General features: G+C 48.7%; 1 protein-coding gene across 1 annotated transcript in view; it reads right to left on the bottom strand.

Moving 5' to 3' along the window:
• The window catches only part of Hpcal1 (hippocalcin like 1), a 105,630-nt gene extending 84,550 nt beyond the window's left edge, over positions 1 to 21,080 (bottom strand). The window contains exon 1 of the mRNA XM_005366512.3: positions 20,810 to 21,080. The gene's annotated coding sequence lies outside the window, so the exon portion shown is untranslated. The remainder of the gene's footprint in view (positions 1 to 20,809) is intronic.
• Positions 21,081 to 21,295: the final 215 nt, after the last annotated feature.

Below are 21,295 nucleotides of genomic sequence, written 5' to 3'. Positions count from 1 at the left end.
ACGGCTATTAGTTTGCTGATGTTCAACCTTTGGGGAATTGTTGGGGGTTGTGGACCCCCAGACCCTGAATTTCCTGTAAACAACTTGATTGCAGATGCTTGGGGCTGCCCTCATCTGCGTTAACTTGTTTTCCTGTGTTTGCAGCTGCTCTGAGCACGAGACAAGGGAGTGGGTTCTGGTGGCTGCAGCTAAAAAAGCCCAGAACACTTTATAAGCTGCACCTGAACACAATAAAGTGGGCATTCTTGGCATTCTTGTTTCAAGGATGACCCGTGTCCCCATGTCTCTGTGTGCATGTGTTTTTAAATCTCCAGCCTAGCTCCCAGCTCACGTACCATCCTGTAGTGCAGGCGCTACAGGGGATATCTATTATGATTTATTTATTTATTGCATGTGTGTGCTTGCATGCATGCTATGGCACACGTGTAGTGCTCAGGTAACATCTTGCAGGAGTCAGTTCTCTCCCTTCACCATGTGGGTCCTGGGGTTTGAACTCAGGACATCAGGCTTAGAGGCAGGATCTTTCCCCAGAGAGCCATCTCGCTGGCCCCTGAAGTCCATCCTTTAGAACATGTTCTTGGAGCCTACTGAGGAACGAAAGATAAGAAGACAGGAGCCAACACCCAGGGTGTCTCTGCAGGAGCCACAGTGACGTTCAGAGAAGGATGCTTCTCCACTTGTGAGAGCCAAAGGCCTGGAAGGAGCCCAGGCATGCGGTAGGCACTCCTATTTGTGTGATGAGCAGGTACCATTGCCCAGGCTAGCACACAAGAAGCTCACAGTGGACTCTGTCACTGCTGCTGTAGTTCATGGCTGCTAAAGCAGGGTGCTTTGGAGTACGGGCACATGGTAGCAGGTGTGCGCGTGAGTGTGCATGTGTGTGTGTGTGTGGATGTGTGTGTGTGTGTGTGTGTGCATGTGTGTGTGTACCTAACACATCAGCGTCTGCAATAGTCTCAGCCTCCCTCTGCCTCAGCTCCTTCCATCCCAGGCTGAATGAAGACCAGAACAAGACTAGGTGCAGAGAGAAGAAAAGGGCCTGTATGGGCCCTGCTCTCTGGGGACTTCTGGGGACTCCATCAACTGGGAAGAAAGTCAGTTTCTTTAGAAGATGCCATTCCACCATTTTGATTAAAAGCTACACAGGACACTCCAGGAAGAAGGTGACATGGCCTATGGCATTGGATCTTGTTAAATTTGTATCTGTGTGCACGAGTGTCTGCCTGTGTGGTCTATTAGAATGTGTGTGTTCGGATCCACACACCCCCATCCATACAGAGAGGCCAAAGAGGTCTAGCATCCAGCTCCATTACATGCGGCCTTATTCTCTCCAGTCAGGGTCTCTCACTGAACCTAGCAGCCAGCTGACTCCTGAGATCCCCCTGTTGCTGCTTAGCCTCCAGCACTGGGGTTACAAACCATGTCTAACTTTGCTGGGGATTCAAACTCGGGTGTCTGAGCAACCATTCCTCAGCACAGCACTAGAAGGATGCATAGCCAACTGCCAGGTACAGATAGGTAGAGGGGGAATGGTGTTCCCAGCAGAAGGAATACGATGTACGAAAGCACAAAGCAGCAAAATGGTGATTATCAAAGTCCTTTATGTCGGTCTGGGGGAACCCCTCACCCTGGTGACCAACCGACAGTCTAGCCTGCTAAGGGGAGGGAAAAAACAGAAGGGACCAGAAAGTCTCCCCAGCCGGCCACGATACGTGCCTAGCAGCAGTGATCTATCTGGGGACCTGGAAATGAAACACCCTGCATTGGGCATGCAATCCAGGAAGAACACATTTGGTTACAAACAGTGGCGTAGACAGAAAAAGGGTTTTCTCTACATTACACTACAACACTCAGAGTGGAAGAGGCCAGCAAAGACCTACTTTGTTTATCTGTTTTGCTGGTCTTGATCCAGGATCATCAGTCATAAAATCACAAAAAGGCCACCCAACTTCCAGAAATTATATCAGCTTTCCAGGCAGGATAAGATAGATGCTCTGAAAGCCCTTGGGATTTGGGAGCTTTCTTTGGAACCAGGAGTCCTTTCCACTGACCCTGAATGTCGCCTGGCTAAACTGTCTAGGCTTCCCTGGCTGGGGGTGGCTAAGGGCAGGCTTTGTTTCCCAATATTGTACAGAAGGGCTTTCTGCACTTGCAACTCCACAAACTGAGGCTTGCAGGCAGCCAATAGCCTCAAAGATCACCTTCCGTCTGCCTCCCTGGGTCACACTCTATGAAAGTGAATTTCACTATATGCCTAGGAGAAACAAAACCTATGTCCACATGGAGACTTGTAAGCAAATGTCCCAAAGTGAAAACAGCCCAAATGTTCATCAACAATCCAAAGGAGAGAAAGGGGTGTGTGTGTGTGTGTGTGTGTGTGTGTGTGTGTGTGTGTGTGTATGTATGCACATATATCCTCCCACAGGTCAGCAGGAAGCCAAGAGCCTATCATCTTCATAGAGCCTGTGGCCATGATGGTTAGGACTAAATATTCCCAAAGACCCATATACTAGTCTTAGTTAGGTTTCTATTGTCGTGGTTAAATAACTGGATCAAAGCAATTTGGGAAAGAAAGAGTTTATTTTACCTTACAGGTCAAAGTCATCATCCAGGGATACACACACGCACACACACACACACACCCCTGCAGTGGACTATTACAGTGCCATGTAAAGCCACAGAGCACCTCTGCATGTGGTACTACATGCCCACAAGAAGCACCAAAGCATATTCAATAAAAGTAGGTGGACACAAAAGGCTACATGTTTGATGGTTCTGTTTACTTGCAATGTCCAGAGCTGGCAAATCCATGCAAACAGAACATATGTGATGGGTTTGCAGGCCTAGGGCAAGAGAGACTGGGCTGATAATGCCTACGAGATGTCTTTCTTGGAGTGATGGACATACACCAAAAGCAGACAGTATCAATTTGTATCAATATACTTTGTGTGTACACTAAAAATGACAGAATTGTGCATTTATAAAATTATGATTTATTTTATGTGTTTGAATATGTACCACATGAGTGCCTGGGAGTTACAGGTGTTTGTGAGACACCATGTAGATACTGGGGATCAAACTCAGGTCCTCTATAAGAGCAACAAATGCTCTTAACTGCTGGGCCATTTTTCTATTATCACAGAACTTTTTAAACAATGACTTTTGTGGTATATGAATTACACTTTAATTCATTCTTTTCCTTCCAAAGCCTTGTACCTAATTTGCTTTCTATCATAACTTGCCTTCTGTATCAGGTAAACAAGGAAAACTATAACTACAACTATTTAGTATTCAACTCCCTCAGATACCCAAGAAGGACATAATATTAACTGAGTAAGCAGGAAGTGCAAGTAAGCAACTTCCAAAACATATGAGTAATGACAGAAATGGCTGGCTACCTGGATAGTTATCCAAGGTTCCTCTGCAATGTTGGGGCATCCATCTTCGGTCTACAGGCCTAGCACATCCAAAACACATTTCTGTGAAGCAGGATATTCTGAAGGGCTGTCCCACCTTGTCTTGACAATGTTTGACAGTCACTTTCTTTTGTGTCTGGCTTGTCCAATTAGGACAGCAGACTGTCAGCAGTCAAGGCAAGGGCATTTTCTTGCCCAGCAGTTTACTTTTACCACAAAGAAAGTAAACTCCATGTGGCATTTCTTCAATGCCCATTATCTTCTCTGAAGTAGATTGGTGCTACCAGGAGCAAACATATCTCATTATCATAAAAAGACTATGTTATTAAAACATCTTAAATGCCATATTCTGTAGATCTCTGAAGTTTTTGAAGATGATCTGTCTATCTAAAATATATCTTTGTTTGATCTTGAAAACATACCTAATGAGATAGGTTATATATGGAATATTTTCTCTGATTTGTCAAATGCTAATGAACTAGACATTGTTGTTTATTGCCTGTATACATTGTATATAGTCATTGTACTTATTGTATATAGTTTTTCTTATATTAGTTATAGCCTTCTTTTTTATTTTTAGACAAAAAGAGGAAATGTAGTAATATTTCATTTGTATTTTAATAAATAATGCTTGCCTGAAGTTCAGAAAAGCAAAATAGCCAGCCAGCCACTGGCTCTTACCTCTAACTCAGTCCAAAATGGCGATCCTGCCTCCAGGAATCTCAGAATGAGACTGTGTCAGAGACCTGCCTACTCCTGTCTTATATTCCTCTGGGATTAAAGGCGTGCACTAATGCCACCTGGTTTCCATGGTAAACTAGGGTGGTTACTAGGATTAAAGGTATGTGTCACCACTGCCTGGTCTGTAAGGCTGATCAGTGTGGCTGTTTTACTCTCTGAACTTCAGGCAAGCTTTATTTATTAAAATACAGATGAAATATCACTACTTTAGATTCCTGGAGGCAGAATCACCATTTCAGACTGAGGTAGAGGTAAGAGCCAATGGCTCACTGTTTTGCTCTGACCTTCAGGTTGATCCCCAATTTCTGTCTCTGGGTTTTTATTAATTGTGCTACAGAAGTGTAGCAGCATCCTGTGTGCATTATGTGTGCTTCCCTCTGTGTGCTGTGAATATGCTTTATTGCCATTGGTTAATAAAGAAGTTGCTTTTGGCCAATGACTTAACAGAGTAAAGCCAGGAGGAAAATCCAAACAGAGGTACATCTCTGAGAGAGTAGGCAGAGTTGGGGAGATGCCATGTAACTGCCGAAGGAAACAGATGCCTGGGACTTTACCAATAAGCCATGAACCTCATGGTAAAACACAAAATAATAGGAATGGGTTAATTTAAGAAGTAAGAATTAGTTAAGAAGCAGCCCGAGCTAATAGACCAACCAGTATTTTAATTAATATAGTTTCTGTGTGATTATTTCAAATCTGGGTAGCCAGGAACAAACAAGCAGCCTTTGCCTACATGGGCAGAGGGAGGTACTCACCTCAGATTTTACCACAGAGGCTAAGGATGTTGATCCCATGGACTGGAAGATTCTAAAGCCCAGCTAGGATGAAAGAAGAAAGGGAAATGCCAGTATTGGAAGAGACCTGAGCATTGCAAGAGCCCAGCCAATCATTGCACGGCCGATCATTCATGTTTGCCTTTAGAAATTCATGTTGGGGGAGGGGGTTGCAATGAGATGATTCCATGCATAAAACCTAATGACCTGAGTTCAACCCTAAGAGCCCATATTGTGGAAGGAGGGAACCCTCTTGAAGGTCCTTTGACCTTTATACATGCACTCATACACATGCACAGATGCACAGAAAATAAATAAAACTGTAATGTTGGGGACTGTGGACCCCAGACCCTGAATTTCCTGTGACCCCCTTGCCTGCCAGAGTAAACAACTTGTTTTCCTGTGCTTGCAGCTGCTCTGAGCATGAGACTCTCAGGGGTTCCTGATGGCAGGGGAGTGTTTTCTGGTGGGTTTGGCTGGGGCGTGGCTATCAATTAAGGATCCATATATAAGCTCCCCTGGAACTCAATAAAGAGGGCATTCTTGGGGAATTCAAGGATGACCCATGTCTCCTTGTCTCTGTCTCTGTGTGTGTATGTATTTAAATCTCCAGCCCCTTTCTCAGCTACAGGTATAGTCACATAGTTCAGGTGCTACAGGACCGTAGTACACCTAGTAGCACAGACACTACACTATAATAATAATAATAATAATAATAATAATAATAATAATAATAATAATAATAAAAAGATATGGAGAAATTGTGAAGGGGGCTCCCCAGGGTAGGCATGAACTGCCGAGTATGTAAAATAACCATAAGCAAGCAGACAGATAATACACAGGAGATGCCTAGGAATCACAACAGACCCACCACACAGCTGTAGATCATCCCAGCAAGGCATGTACTCCCTCTCCACCCACAGGTTGGCAGGGAGCCAAGAGCCTATCATCTTCATAGAGCCCCCTAGCTATGATGGCTCAGACTAAATATCCCCAAAGGCCATATACTTCGTTAATTTTTCTATTGCTGTGGTTAAACCCCCAGATCAAAGCAATCTGGGGAGGAAAGAGTTTATTTTAGCTGACAGGTCATAGCCCATCTTCAATGGATGCCAAGGCAGGAACTGAAACAGCAGCTTGCTCTGTCTGCTTTATGGTATAATCCAGGGGAGGCTTCACCCACAGAAACCATTAATCAAGAAAATGTCCCCACCCACAGACTTGCTTATAGGTCACTTTAAAAAACAACAACAACAGCCGGGCGGTGGTGGCGTACGCCTTTAATCCCAGCACTCGGGAGGCAGAGGCAGGCGGATCTCTATGAGTTTGAGACCAGCCTGGTCTGGTCTTCAGAGCTAGTTCCAGGACAAGCTCCAAAGCCACAGAGAAACCCTGTCTCGAAAAACCAAAACCAAAACAAAACAAAACAACAGCAACAACAACAACAAAAAGCATCTCATTGTGTAGCTCTGTCTACCCTAGGACTTATTTGGAAATCAGGCTGGCCTCCAACGACAGAGCTCTTCCTGTCTCTGCCTCCCAAGTGTTGGGATCAAAAGCTTGTGCCACCACGCCTGGCCTACAGGCCACTGTTAAAGAGGCATTTCCTCAAGATTCCCTCAACTATGTCCAGCTTGACAAATAGACACATCACTATAACTACAACCTTTCCTTTCTCGTTTGTCCCCAAGATCAGATATTGATATAGCAATAAAAAAATTGCTTAACTTTAAAAGCTCCACAGTCTTTAGATTTTCCCATACTTTAAAAGTCCGGTCTCTTCAAAACACCCCATTTTGTTCCTGTAAAATAAAAAGTTCAATAATTTCTTACTCTAAGAGGAAGAAAGCAGGACACAGTTACATTGAAATCAAAGTCCAAAAATGTTACTATCAGACATCCGGGACTCACTCATCATCTTCTAGGCCTGTGCAGTTCCACCTCTTCGGCTCTGCCCAGCACAGAACACAGTTCTCATCTCACAGCTCAGGCTGGCTCCACTCGACACCTGTGGCTGCCCTTTGGCGGTCACCCCACGGTACTGGCATCTTCAAAATGCTGGGGTCTCCAGTGCAACCGGGCTGCAGCTTCACCAACAGACTCTCTTCAGGGACTCTGACCCTGCCACATGCTGCCAAGCATCAACTTCTCTCTCCATGATCTTCTCAATCCTGAGGTTTCTATTGCAACTAAGGCTGCACCTGCACCAGTGGCCTCCCCTGGCCTCTCACAGGGCCAGACCTCAGCTGCTCTCCACGACCCCTTCATGCCTTCAAAACTTGTACCACATGGAAGACTCCTAAACATTATGAAGTTCATCCACAAGCATGAGGTACAGCCTTGGCCTATCTGCACGCCAGCTTCTATATGTTTACTCTGAGGAAAACACTTCCCGGAAGACTTCTCCTCAATGATGCTGGTCTCTTCTTAATCACGGTTGACTCTTCAGCCCCAGATAACCAGTATTGATTGTCTCAGCTGCGCAAAGGTTTCACTTGAGTGGTTCTGGTCTCGTTCATCACAGTCAATCCTTCAGCCCCAGCTGGCCAGAACCACAGACTCTAACTCAAAATATGACTGATACAGCCCTGATAGTCTTTACTTCCCTCTGAAACTACATAAGCTCCCAGAGAACAGCCCGTTAAAATTTGAGCACTCAATGGCCTTTTCAACCCAAATCCTCCCCCCAAACACGTGATCAGGTTGGTCACAGAAATACCCCACCAGCCCGGTACCCATTTCCGTCTTAATTAAGGTTTCTATTGCTGTGATAAAATCCGGGACATGAAGCAACTTAGGGAGGAAAGGATTTACTTCATCTTGGAATGCTAAGATCACAGTCCATCACTGAGGGAACAGGGTTGGAACCTGGAGGCAGGAACTGAAGCAGACGGTGTGGAGGAGCGCTGTTCACTGACATGCTCAGTTTGCTTCCTTATACAGCCCAGGAGCACCTGCACAGAGGCGGCACTGCCCACTGTGGGACATACCCTCCCATACCAATCATTAATCCAGAAAAGATGCCCACAGAAGTGCACACAGGCTAATCCAATGGAGACGTTTTCTCCATTAAGATTTCCTCCTTCCAGCCTTGTCTAGGTTTGGGTCAGGTTGATAAAACCCAATCACAGCAACACTGCAGCTTTGGTGAACCCGTCAAGAGGTGGGGCCTAGTGGAAGGAAGTCAGGTAGGTCATCAAGGGCATGTCCCCAAAAGGAACAATGGGACCCTGACATCTTCCTCTCCCTTTGTTTCCCCCCAACCACAACACTTCCTGTGTCACACCACAGGGCCAAGTGACTAGTCACACAAACCACTGAAATAGTGAACCCGAATAAACCTCTCCACCTCTGTTTTTTTAATTTTACATTTATTTATTTACTGCCTGTAGAAGTCACACCTACCTGTAGAGTGAATTCTCTCCTTCCACCATGCAAGCCCAGGGATGGAACTCAGGTTGTCAAGGTTGGTAGCAATTGTCCTTACTAACTAAGCCATCTGCTGGCCCCTCTCTGTCTTCCAAGACTTTTTGTTTGTTTGGAGACAGGCTATCACCATGTAGTTCTGGCTGTCCTAAAACTCACTAGACAGAACTAGAGTGACCTTGAACTCACCAGAGAGCCACCATTTCTGCCTCCCAGGTACTGGGTTTAAAGGGGTGTGTGTGTGTGTGTGTGTGTGTGTGTGTGTGTGTGTGTGTGTGTGCCACCACACCTGGCCTTTTAAGGATATTCTCTCGGGTATTTAATGGAAGAACACTGGGAATGTAGGGACGACGGCCATAACAGAGGCTCAGCAGCCCAGCTCCTATAGTGTACTGGGCCCTGGCTCAAGGCTGGGCTCACAGCCCATAATGGTTGAACTCATTTCCTGGGATCTACAGGGAGCTCATCCTTCTCACTAAACAAGCTTCCTAGCTCTAGCAAGAGGTTCCAAAGGTGTGTTGTATTGGATAGATGGTCTCAGTGCATTCAAGTGTTTCTGGCAGAGAAGGGGGGCTATCAATAATTAAACAGAGAAGAACTGAAAGCAAAGTGACGTCAGAAACCACACTGCGAGTAAAATAAACAGATCGCCTCTGCCTAGAGAAAGTTAATTCACGCACATGCCTAAGGTGGGGCTTCTTCCATTTCTGGGATGATTGGGGTACCCAGGAAACCACAGTTGCTACCTGGTTGCCATAGAAACATACCTGTCTTCAGTGATGGGCAGGCAGACTTCCTGCCTTGGTGCTGGAATTGCCAGAGGACCCAGCATGAGGAAGAGCGATTTCTGAACACCAGAGCCCTGTTCTTTTTTCAGTTTCTTTTTTTTTAAAAAACTGGTTTCCTTACAGCGAAGGTCTTGAAGTGGAATATTGCTGACAAGTGCAGTTTTCTTTCTCCATATCATAAATACAGAGACTAGGCCTTCAAACTGTGCTATTAAACACATCTAATCCAAGAAACAATAAGTAGCCACTGACTGGCCGCACAGGCAACCCTGGGTTTCCCACACGCCACAGCAACGCTACTTGCCTGGAGGCAGCCCAGCTCCCAACACCTCTCTCCCTCATTCACCCTAAAGTTAATTTTTATATTAGCCCATTTCTCTCATGGCGGCCTCATCTCCTTAACTTTCCACTGCTGATTCAACAGCCTGACCCTGGCAGGCTGAACTACTGAGAAACGCCAGGGAATAACAGCCTTTGGAGGGACGCCACCAAAAGTCTGGCCTGACCCAAACTAAGGTTGAGATGGCCCCACACCAGTCAGCAGCAGCCTGCACCATCTCAGTCAAAGGAGAAAATGAAGAATTCTCACGGGGAGCCCTCTGGTTCCCAAGGCAGGATGCCAGCAGGTCCCACCTCCAGGTCATAAGGGAAAGGTTACTCTTGAAAGGGAAACTGGGCACATCAGCCAGTCTGATGAGCAGATGGACGGGAGACAGTATCTGAAGCAAAAAGTGAACTGGGACCCCTGGCACCAGGGCTTCAAAATACCCCAAGTGAGGGCTGTCAAGATGGCTCAGCAGATAAAGGTGCCTGCTGCCAAGTCCAGCGGCCTGAGTTTGATGCCTTGGACCCACATGGTGGAAGGAAAGAACTGGCCCTGGCAGGTTGTCCTCTGATCTCCAAAACTGCACACACACACACACACACACACACACACACACACACACACACACACACACACACACACACACACACACACACACACACACACTGCACACACAGAGATACACACACAAAATAAGTAAGTTTTTTTTTTTTTATTAATGCTCCATATAAAAGCATGAGGAGCTGGAAGCCTTCTTCAGATCAAGAGACAAGCGAATGCTTAAATCCAAACAAACAAGGCAGGAGTGGAGAAGTGTGGATCAGGAACAGACTGCACTCGGCTGCAGGGACAAGGCCGATTTCTTGGAGGACTCTGGACATTGCCCCTTATATCCAGCTAATGCATTTTACTCTGTATTGAGTTTAGATTGAGTTAGCAAATTCTAATGGTGTATTTATGATACATTTCCATTAATTCACACAGCCACAAGTATGGACCATGCGGGTTCCAGACAGTCTGGGGATAAGGAGGAAGTCGGGTAAACAAATTAAAGAGAGTAAGCCACAGAAGAGATGAGCAAGGAAGACTTGTGTCAAGGCTCCTTTAAAAGCCAACCAGCCTCCTTCCTTCCTTCCTCCTTTCATTTTTTTTTTTTTTTTTTTTTTTTTTTTGCTGTTGGTGGTGGTGATATTTTGTTTCTTAGACAAGGTTCAGTTTGTCCTCAAACTCACTGACACTGAGGCTGGCCTTGAACCCTCCTGCCTCCACCTAAGAGATGGAATTACAAGCATGGGTCACAACATCTGGCGCCTGTCTTTCTTTCTTTCTTCCTTCCTTTCTTTCTTTCTTTCTTTCTTTCTTTCTTCCTTTCCTTTCTTTTATTCATTCTTCCTTCCTTTCTTCTTTCCTTTTTTTCTCTTTCTCTTTTAGATTTATTTATTTTATGTGAACGAGTGTTTACCTGAGTATATGTCTCTGCCCATGGAGGACAAAAGAGGGCACCAGACGCCCTGGACCTGAAGTTACAGATGGTTGGGAGCCACCATGTGGGTGCTGGGAACAGAACCCAGGTCAGTGCTCTTCACTGCTGAGCCATCTCTCCAGCCTGCTTTTCTTTCTAATTACAAAAGTCACAGACTTTCGGAAAACTCAGATTACGCAGAAACACAGAGGAGCAGGGAAGACACGCCCACTCAGCTCCCAGCCATACTCAATGCCTGTTCTCAGTTTAGCACCTCCTTCCCATGGGCCTCCTCTGGCTTTTCCCTCTCAAACATAAGTAAAATGAAGCTGTCTGTATAACTGCATATTTTGGTTCCCAACCCCATACTTAACGCTTAAACTCCCAGTGTTCAACTCCAGGAACTAACTCCTACTATCCGACTGTGCGCTAATAATTAAAGGAACTCTTAGGAGTTCTCTCACAAGATGAATTTGAAGCAAAATCTAGTCAGAGTTTTACATCACTAAATATACTTTGGTCTGAAAAGTAGTATGATTACTTGTCCTCTGCAATACTTCATGGAGCTGCCATGTCCCTAATTAACAATTAATCACAGTAAGAAGCACCGCCTCCCAGTCTCTTAGATCATCAGCATAGACTCTCCCAAGTATGAAAACCCATCATTAGAATGAGGAGGACCGCATCCTGGCCAGTGGCTTTCCTTGCTAAAGCATCCAGTGGGAACAGCACACAGCTTCTAAATAAGGCACAGAGTCCAGAGCCCAAGAGTTGGGCTTACATGCAAACCTCTGGTGGCCTCCCACTGTGGGCAAGGCTGCCATCCACCTCCTGCCCAGGAGCCCTGCCTTGTTATCCCACCTGCCAGGGAGCTAAGAGCAAAAGCTGGATGGTGGCACCAGCAGAGAAAAGCCTCAGAGCTCGGCTCCCCGGCTTCCACACCCCCCACTCCTGCTTCTGTCTTGCCTGTGCCCTGCTCGTGGGTCCCCTCCCAGTATCACTTAATGCTGTGCCGCAGCTCAACACAGCGGGTGCCAAGGTGTCTGCATTTTCTAGGAGGTTCTTCGTTAATTTGTTCTTTCTTTCTTTCTGCAGTCAGTCTAGCTACATAAATTTCTCAGTACGCTCTTCACTGGATATGTCTTACCACACATGTTTACATTTTTTTAAACCATTTTTTTTTTCCTGAACTGTGGAGCTGACGGGGTATTTGGAACTTATCCAGCCATAAACTCCCATTTGACAAACGAGGACACTGCAATCTAGAGAGGAAAGCTTCCTATGCCAAGTCAAAGCCAGACATTAGCCGGACAGGGGTCATCTCAGCAACCCATAAGTCTCGATGGCTCCCAGACCGCTATGTCACAGTTTTAACAAATGCCCAGAACAAACACACACACCCATCACTGACACACATAGGAAATGCCACTAGTGCACTGGCCTGGCCACGCAAGCCTGCAGAACAACCCCTCAGGCAAGCTGTGGAGATTTTAAATAATTCAGTGCAATCACCATCCTATAGTTGAGCAAGTGGGGGTTGCTCCAGCACACATCTGGGCATCCATCGTGCTCCTGGCTCTATGCTAGTGAGGGAATGCCAACCAGGAGGAATCTACAGGGTTTCAGCTTCAGAGGCCCACTGCCTTGGGACAGGTGGGCAAACAGTGCCTAACCAGTACAGCTGGGCTCTCCAGAGGGGCATAGAGAACACACAAGCCAAACAACACTGGCCTGAAAAAAATGGATGGATTTTTTTTTTCCCAGAAGCTTCCTGATCAGTATTTCTGAAGCCAGTCTCATAATAATATTCCACCACACGTCCATTTGAGATACCTATGCCTACAGTCATCCTATGCAAGGTCCCTCATAATTACTACCAGTAACCACAAGGCATGAGCATGGCCCAAAGGCTGAGTCAATGCCGAGACTAGGTAATGATTATGACGATAATGGTGATGGTGATGGTGGTGATAATGGTGACCACAACAATGATGGTAGTGGTGATGGTGATGGTAGTGGTGGTGGTGATAGCGGTGACCACAATGATGATGGTGGTGGCGGTGGTGATGTGGTGGTGGTGATGGTGGTGATGGTGACCACAATGATGATGGTAGTGGTGGTGGTGGTGATGGTGGTGGTGGTGACGGTGACAGTGGGGATAATAACACTGATGACTATTGTGATGGTAGTAATGATAACGGTGGGTCTGATGGTGGCGGTAGGTGGTGGTAACAACTATGAGCAGTGATGGTAATGTCTGGTGGTGATGACAGTGATGACCCTAGTGACATGGTTTTCCTAGAAAGCCAGTAACTTCCCTAAGACAGGGAGCTACTGGTGCAAGGAACCCCTATATTGCGGGGTCCCCTGACTGAGAGGCCCTGAACCCCTCGCCTGTGCTTTTATTTCATCTGCCCCATTCTCAATGATATCTCCAAACTCCAGGATCTCACCTGACATTGGGGTCAGTGGACCATCAGGCCACACTATGTCAGATTCAGCAAGAGAGTAGCATTGGGAACAGAGGCTAGCAAGTCTTTGTCTACGACTCCAGGATGAAGGCAGGCCAGAGTTCTGACATGGCTGTCTCCCAGACGGGCTAGCTTCTAACTTCACTAGCTGAAAATGCCAAGGCAGCAGCTACAGGTCACATACCGCACCTGGAAGCCATGGCTGTGCCCCTATCCAGGCTGAGCCACCAAGCACACGACCCACGCAGACACTATAGAGGGGTTTTTAACAAACGACATCTCTACCCAACTACACTTGGGCAAGGGTGTGGGGGAAAACCCTGCTTGGACCCCAGGCTGGAGAGCATCTATATTTTTATTTATTTAGTTATGTTCATTGTGTTTTTGGCTGCATGTATGTGTTGAGGGTGTCAGATCTTAGAGTTACAGGCAGTTGTGAGATGCCATGTGGGTGTTGGGCATTGAACCGGGTCCTCTGGATGAGCAGTCAGCGCTCCCAACTGCTGAGCCACCTCTCCAGCCCCAGGACAGCATCTATTAACAATAGTAACAGTAAACAGGAAAACAAACAAATGAAAAACAACCCTGCATGGTGCTGGAAATGACCGATCTTTAAGAGGTTCTCAGTTCCCTCCAAAAATTATGTACAGGGAAGCAAATGGGAAGGGTGGGAGGGGCAGGGAGGGGCAGGGAGGGGTGAGGACTGCCATTGGTTCTGCTCCAGGCAGCACCACCCTTTGCAGACAGAAAGCAGAGCGCAGAGCATTCTCTCACTGAGAAGGAGCATGGTATGATTCGTGAGCACACCGCTCTGCGTCTGACTGTGAGTACTGCAAGCAAACCTCCTCGGCCTGAAAACACACCAACACAGGCTTTCCAAGACTCCCGGGCAAAGGGCAAGAGGCCCAGCCTCATTGAGCATGAGAAGCAACTTGCAGAGTCATCTGGAATATTGGAAGCCCCAATATTAGCGACCCTGTAGATGCAAGAGGAAACCCAAGAAGGGGGATTTCAGAAGCCACGAGATCAAGAAGACCCAAAATGGTCTCCCAAACTCCAAACCCAGACATTCCCGGCTCCCTTCCAGTAGCCTTTACACACACGCGCACACACACACACACACACACACACACACACACACACACACACGTCAGTCCCTTCAACATGAATTTGGAAGAAAAATATCTAACGGCACAGAGGTGCTGCCATCCAAGGAGGCTTAACCAGCGACAGTGGCCACAGACTTGCCACCTTTCTTCTGAAGGTCCAGGTGGGCCCAGAACCCTCCCAGACAATACATCAGAGAGCACACGCTGTGGCTGGGCCAGAGGTCCCTATCTTCTCCCAAGCTGTTTTACAAATGGAAGGAAACAAGACATCCTCATTGTCTACCATGAGAGTTGCCCGTATCAATGGGAAAGCAGCAGCCTGGGACCTGACGGTGTGTCTGGAGGTCTCAGGTCTGAGCACTGCTCGCATGGGTGTCTGTGCCAATTCGTGCCTCTGCTGGTGCGCCCGGTCAAACAGGGCACCTTCCTCTGCTGGCTTCCTTCGTACCCACAAGTGCAAGGAGAGTGTTCCTTCTGAAATGTGGAAAGCATTAGAGCACGCCTCGATACTCCAGCACTCCCCCGCCCAAGGATGCCCACCCTCGCCACTTACGTCCCAAGAGAACTCTCTACATGGCCACAGTCCAGCTATTGCTGCCAGCTGGACCAGACATGGAGGCAAACGAAGACACGCCATGTACCACTCATGCCCCGGAAGGTGCTACCTTAGCTTAGGGAATGATGACGAGTCCGTACAAGAAGACGGCCCAGGCCAGGTCACACCAGGCACATAATGACAACCAAAGCAGGGGACAAGGCCTGGCTTAGCTCTGGGTCTTCACCTTTTGGGACACAGACAGTCTGAGGCTCTTTATTTTGCCCTGGGCCTCTTCAGCTCTTATCTCTAAGAGACGGGTTTGATGCCATTTGCTTCCCAGGTTCTTCATGAAGGAGACGGTAATTGCAGCAAGGCCCCCACAGCATCTCAGGCACATATACCCTGTACCCCAAATTCCAACACTCCGCTGTGCACTAGTCTACTAGATATTAGATGAAAGAACGAGGATGGAAGCAACTGTAGTCAGTCCGGCACGTGTCCTCGGAGTCCATCTTAGGGACCAGGACTATGCCAGGTACAGGCCAGGGAAGCCAATAAGAGAGCTCGCCATGTAGAAATGAGATGGACAAGCGCCCGGTTCAAGTCACTTCTACCTGGAAGACTCCAAAATGACCCCGAGGAAGAGCTCCCTTGGTTCAAACCTAGGAAGAGGAAGGAGGGAGGAAAGGAAAAGCAAGGGAATCTGGTGGCAAGAGGCTGTGTGGATGGAGCTTGGGCCAGGGAGTCACTGCCCATGGGCATGAAGTCTCACTCGGAAAAGACTCAGGAGCCTTCGCCAGATGATGGCGGTGGTTATGTAACTGTAGACTGAGAGAAATATCATTGAGCCGTACACTTAAAAGGGCCATAACTTTATTTGAGTTACAGTACAGCATTGCAGAGGTAGGAATCTCGTAGTTACAGAATTCTGGAGGAGAGAGAGAGGTTAGCAACCACCCAGCCCCTCTACTCTCCCCACATCCCCCACTTAGAAGGCATCCTCACCCGACCCCCCAGAAGCTCCCTTGCTCCTATCCTAGGCAGAGGCTCTCCTACATGGGTCCCTTGACCTCCAAAGGCTTTTTGATGACTTGCCCACCCCATTCTCAGCTTAAGCCTTCCCAGACCCTGACTGGAAGAGGCTCACAGGAGGCATGGGAAATAGCACTTACTCTGTAAGAAGACAAACCTGATTGGGAGAGCGAGATGCCCGAATGTGCACCCCTACATAGAGCTGCTTGTGGCAATGCCGTAGCGAGAGCACCAGAAGGCACGGTACAAGGGAGGAGGTGGCTCTGGCTGAGGGGAAGAGGCAGGCAGTCCAGATTCACTTTGAAGATTCACCAAGAGCAATGAGGGACAGAAAAGAGCCCTCGTCCCTACCTGCGACACAGAGCTTCCACAGCTGAGGAGAGAAGATTATCTAGCTTTGATAGGTAAAAGATGTGGGCTCAACACAGTTTTGGACCAGCTGGGATGGGTATCATGAACCCTATATCCTATCCCGGAACATGGAACCAGAGCTGCAGCCAAGGGATTGACATAGATGTGTGTCACCTACCAGTTTAGGGGATTCGGCAGGTGCACTGCCTATGCTACTCATACTGAGGGACTCAGCCTTGGCTGAGGCAGACTTAAAGCAAGGAAGGGTTTCAACAGAGACCCGAGGATACTGAAGCAAAATCCATGAAGGCTATGCAAGTTGAATTCCCCTACCCCCTGACCCAGGCCTTCTTCCATTTTAAATTTAATTGGCAATCTGGGGGTGGAGCCTAGAGCGTCAGGCAAGGCAGGCAAGAGCTTTACTGCAGAGCTACAGCCCCACTCCCTTTCTTCCTGTTCTTTAGGATCATGGGAATCTTCACGGAGCTGTGGTAACCAGTCTTGCGCTTTCCTAGTCAGAGGCCCCTTGCCGGCTCCTGGAGAAGACTGCGGAACGGAAAGAGGTAGAGCTGAACTGGCACCTCCACCTCCAGGCTCCTGGCTGCCTGCCAACTTAGGCTGCACCCAAAACACCACAAAGAAACAAATACGGTACCAGGAAAGCAGAACCACTAGGCTGGCGAGCGTTGCACCAGGGTCATTAAGGTAAAGGAAAAGAGCTCCCAGCAGCGCCGCCTCCTACCCTCAGGCTGGCGGGAGCCGGTGAGCCGGGAAAACCTGGTAGAAAAGAGGGTTCAGTTAGTCATGGTTCATAAATGCTGAGGTGTAAAGCTTTGCCTTGGAAATTCATTTTTACTTGAACCAACATGGTCAAGATAGGGCTCTCTAAAGTGTGTGTGTGTGTGTGTGAATTTCTTTAAGCTCACGCCTTGCTCATCAGCACTAAAGAAACAACTTACCTGTCAAACTATATTATCTGCAGTTATATATTACAACCTGCCCCACTAGTAGGTGGTTTTGAAGTGAATGTTGTTCTCCTCTTACATAGAACAAGGGGCACTAAGGGATTAGCCCCTCAGCCCATCCTGATACCTCCACATGTAATTACATCCTCCACAGATTAAGAACCCAACTTAAAAGGATCTCACTACAAGAACAATGTGAAAATTAAAGACACACAGACACCCCAAAGTAGCCCCAAACGACTGTAGGTTTGAGCGGGAGGGGGGCAAAGCAGAGCACAACTATAAGCTCCAAGTGTCGGCTCATCCTAACTCCAAATGGGCCCTCCCTTCCCTAGCATGATTACATCAGATCCTAACAAACTCCAAAAACATACATAATCCCCATCAAGCCTGGGCCAGCAACTCGTAAACTGAAAGCATCCCTCACACCAAACAGGCCTGGCTTGGGACCCAATACAAACCAGATCCTAACCTAGGTAAAGAACCAAGTTGCCAAATAGCTTAACCTTCAATCCCAAGGAAACACTGAGGCTCCCTGGGACGGCCTGAGATTATCATTGGATTACAGGTACACCCAGAGTCCCACCATTTATCAGGGGCAATACAGAGTCTGAGAGGAAGTTTGAGAGGAAGCCACAGAAAACATCCTGCTGACTAGCCAGTGTGGAACTGGATGTGGATCCTGAGTGCTGAGTTCAAAAAGCCTAAGAGAAACAGGTCTACCACCTAACAAAAGAAAACAGCGTCTCTGGGTAAGGATGGAGCTAACCTAGCAAGAGGCCCTGGACCTTCTTCCTCCATGGGACTTTCTAATTCTGCACAGCCTTGTGGCCAGAGACGGGAACTGGGTCTACATCTAAAACAATTCCTTCAAGTTCTCTCATTCTATCTCTGTCTCCTCTCTCTCTCTCTCTCTGTGTGTCTCTCTCTCTCTCTCTCTCTCTCTCTCTCTCTCTCTCTCTCTCTCTGTCTCTCTCTCCCCACACACACACACTGTTGGTCATAAGTAAGCATCTAGCCAGAGATTGGGCAAACCCCTGTTCATCTGGGTTGTCCACCTGCTCCGATCTCTCACAAGCCAACAGCCTCCAGACATTCATTCTCAAAGACATGGCTTCTGACCTGTTAAGACACATTGACAGTTATGTTTCACCTAGGAAACACTGTAAAAGCAGGGCTCAAAGGAATCCACGTTAGGCAGTGGCACTACATCCTGAGAGACAGGGAGAGGCACAGCCCCTGGGCCTTCCCATTGGCACATTATCCAATAAAACCTCAAGAGCTCTGTAATTACAGGCGCTTTCAAAAGTGAAACAGAAATAGATCGAAGGCCAAAATACTGGTTTGCTTGAGACAAAGGGCTGGCTTTAACCAGGAAAGCAAAACAAAACAAGACAGCTTTTGGGTCTGTCTTTTGAGCCGAGAAAGTCAGACTGATTTTTTAAAATGATTATTAAATCTGATTCGGGGGAGATAAGATTCCAGTCAAAAGCCATTTTCTCTTTAGAATATAAAATCATTTGCTAAGGCTCAGAACAGGTGGCTTTCTAAAGTCCCCGACATCAAATCAGGATGATAAACCATCTTGACATCTCTGGATGGCCATCATCCCAAAGACCTCAAGGTTCTGGAGACAAACCAAAGGACCCAAACCAGAGGTTTCTGTTTCCGTGTCTCAGTGCCTGCTAGGTCTTCCCCGAGAGCACCTAGGAGCATCCCATACAAGGGCAGGTGGCAGGCATCCCCAGCCCAGCCCAGTCCCCACCAGAGCTCCGTTTTGAGAGTCCCTGACACCAAAAGGTTCTGTTCCTCCCTTGCTAAAAGGCTGTTTTTAAACTGGGAAGGGTACTAAGAAAAAGAAGGCAGCGAAGGAGAGCCATCAAGGGACTTGGCAGGGCCGAGGCAGCAGCCCCACGCGCCACTCGGACTGGCGCAGAGCAAATGTTGAAAGGCAATGAGCTGAGTCGAGAACAGTATGCATATCCAGGCAGTGCGTTTTTTTTTAACCATGTTTTAATACTATTAAATATATCTTTTTCTTTTCTTTTATTAATCAAGGAGTGGAACTGGAAGGAGGGGCGCCTCGCGGACCTCGGCCTCCTGCATCGGGATGACTGCATGGGAGCAGAGGCAGGTGGGGCTTGGGGGTGGGGGGGGCGGTGTCTAACAGGGTTTGGAGTCCTTGCAAATACCCTCCTCTTGGGGGGTGAGGGGGACTCGGTAGTGGCTCGGAGAACAGAGGGTGGCCTCCCCAATGACCAGGCGGGGAGGAAGGCTCCAGGAACCATAGACTGCGTGTCTACGGAGACAGCCACTTTCACACAGCGACTCGAATTCCAAGAGCGACATCCCTCCAGGCACTTGTTGAACAAAAGGGCTCCCGAGTCTGTAGTCGCAGGCTTTTGGAACCCTTCGCAGACGCAGGGTGGTGCCTTGCACGGCGGGCTTCCACACCCGCGAAGGCCGCGCCACGCAGTCCGCGGTAAGGACAGAAGGCAGCGCACCCAGCTGCCTAAACTTTCTCGAATCTCCCAAGCTTTCACTGTCAAGTTAGAGCCAGGAAGGAGGCACAAACCACAGCAGAGGAGGAAATGAGAGCGTCATCCACAATATAGACAAAACAAATTTCTTTTTAAAGAGATGAGAACCCAGTGAAGAGCACCTACTGTGTGCAAGACTCTGTGTCAAGAACTGCACATAGTGCGTTCTCAGCTCCATAAAGACAGCTCCAGAGGGACCGTACCCATAAGATAGAGACGCCAACTGCGACCCAAGAAGGTGGCGTGTCTGGCTCAGGTCTCAGGGCTGGTAACGGCAAGGCCAGGGCTGGGTTGTTCTTTCCCACTGTCCCAGAGCTGATCACTACCGCGTGGGTCCCCATCCCTTTTAGAAGCCCACAAGCGTCCCACGTGGACCCTGTGGGCCTTCCCCCACCCCCGTGGGGAAGGATTAATTCCCGCTACCCATGAGGCAGGCACTGTGCAGGTCGGGTCCTAACCGTACCATCATGTTCCTGAGCTACGCACTGCGCCGAGCGACAACAACCGGGGGCTCAGGTTGCGGGGGCCTGACCGCCCACGCCCACCCCTCCACTCCCACGCTGCGCACAGCGGCTCCCCCTTCATACTTGCCCTGTACTAGTCCCCACCGGCAATTGCACCCCGACACACAATTTCACAAACGCAGTCTGAAAAGTGTACATCCCACCGAGCACACCGATTCCCACGAGGACACGCCATTCTAAAGCCACGCCATGGTCCGCGGTCTGCTGCAAGTCCAACACGCAGAGAAACAGGCACCATCAGCACCGGTGCGCACACACCCGCGCACTCACACAGCTGGGTCGCAACGAGCAGTTGCACACACGCTCCCTCCACACAGCCCCGCGGCCCCACAGTAGCCCCTTTCCTACCGGCTCCGGCACTGGACGCGGTCCGCCGGCTTCTCGAGACCAAGTTCGGCGGCGGCTGAGGCCAGGGAAGTGACTGGGAGCTCGGGCGTCAGTGCGCCCGCAGCCGCTGCGTCGGCCCTGCGACCTTCGCCGCTCGAAGAGACAAAAGGATCCGCCGGCTCAGGAGGGAGCGAGGTGTGGGCGACCGCCGCCGATCCGCAGGTCCACCACCCGCAGCCGCCGCCAGCCCGGGAAGGAAGGGACGAGAAGGCGGGACCCGGAGGCGGAGGCCGGGGCGGGGCACACGGCGGGGGCGGACACTCAAGTTTCCTAAGGATCCGCCCCCCACGCCGCAACCACGCCCCCAGATTTAGCCCCTCCCCGGCTGCAGTCCGACCACGCCCCCGTCCTGTGACACACCCACTGCTGGACCCTCGGTTCGCGACCCCTGGTTCTCACCACCCTGACCGCTCGCAGATTCCCGGCTGGGTGTCAGTCCCACGGGAC

Source organism: Microtus ochrogaster, unplaced genomic scaffold (assembly GCF_000317375.1).
Source record: "Microtus ochrogaster isolate Prairie Vole_2 unplaced genomic scaffold, MicOch1.0 UNK10, whole genome shotgun sequence".
In the NCBI taxonomy this organism is placed as follows: domain Eukaryota; kingdom Metazoa; phylum Chordata; class Mammalia; order Rodentia; family Cricetidae; genus Microtus; species Microtus ochrogaster.
The sequence above is the reverse complement of the archived record's forward strand: the minus strand, read 5'-3'. Positions and strand labels throughout refer to the sequence as shown.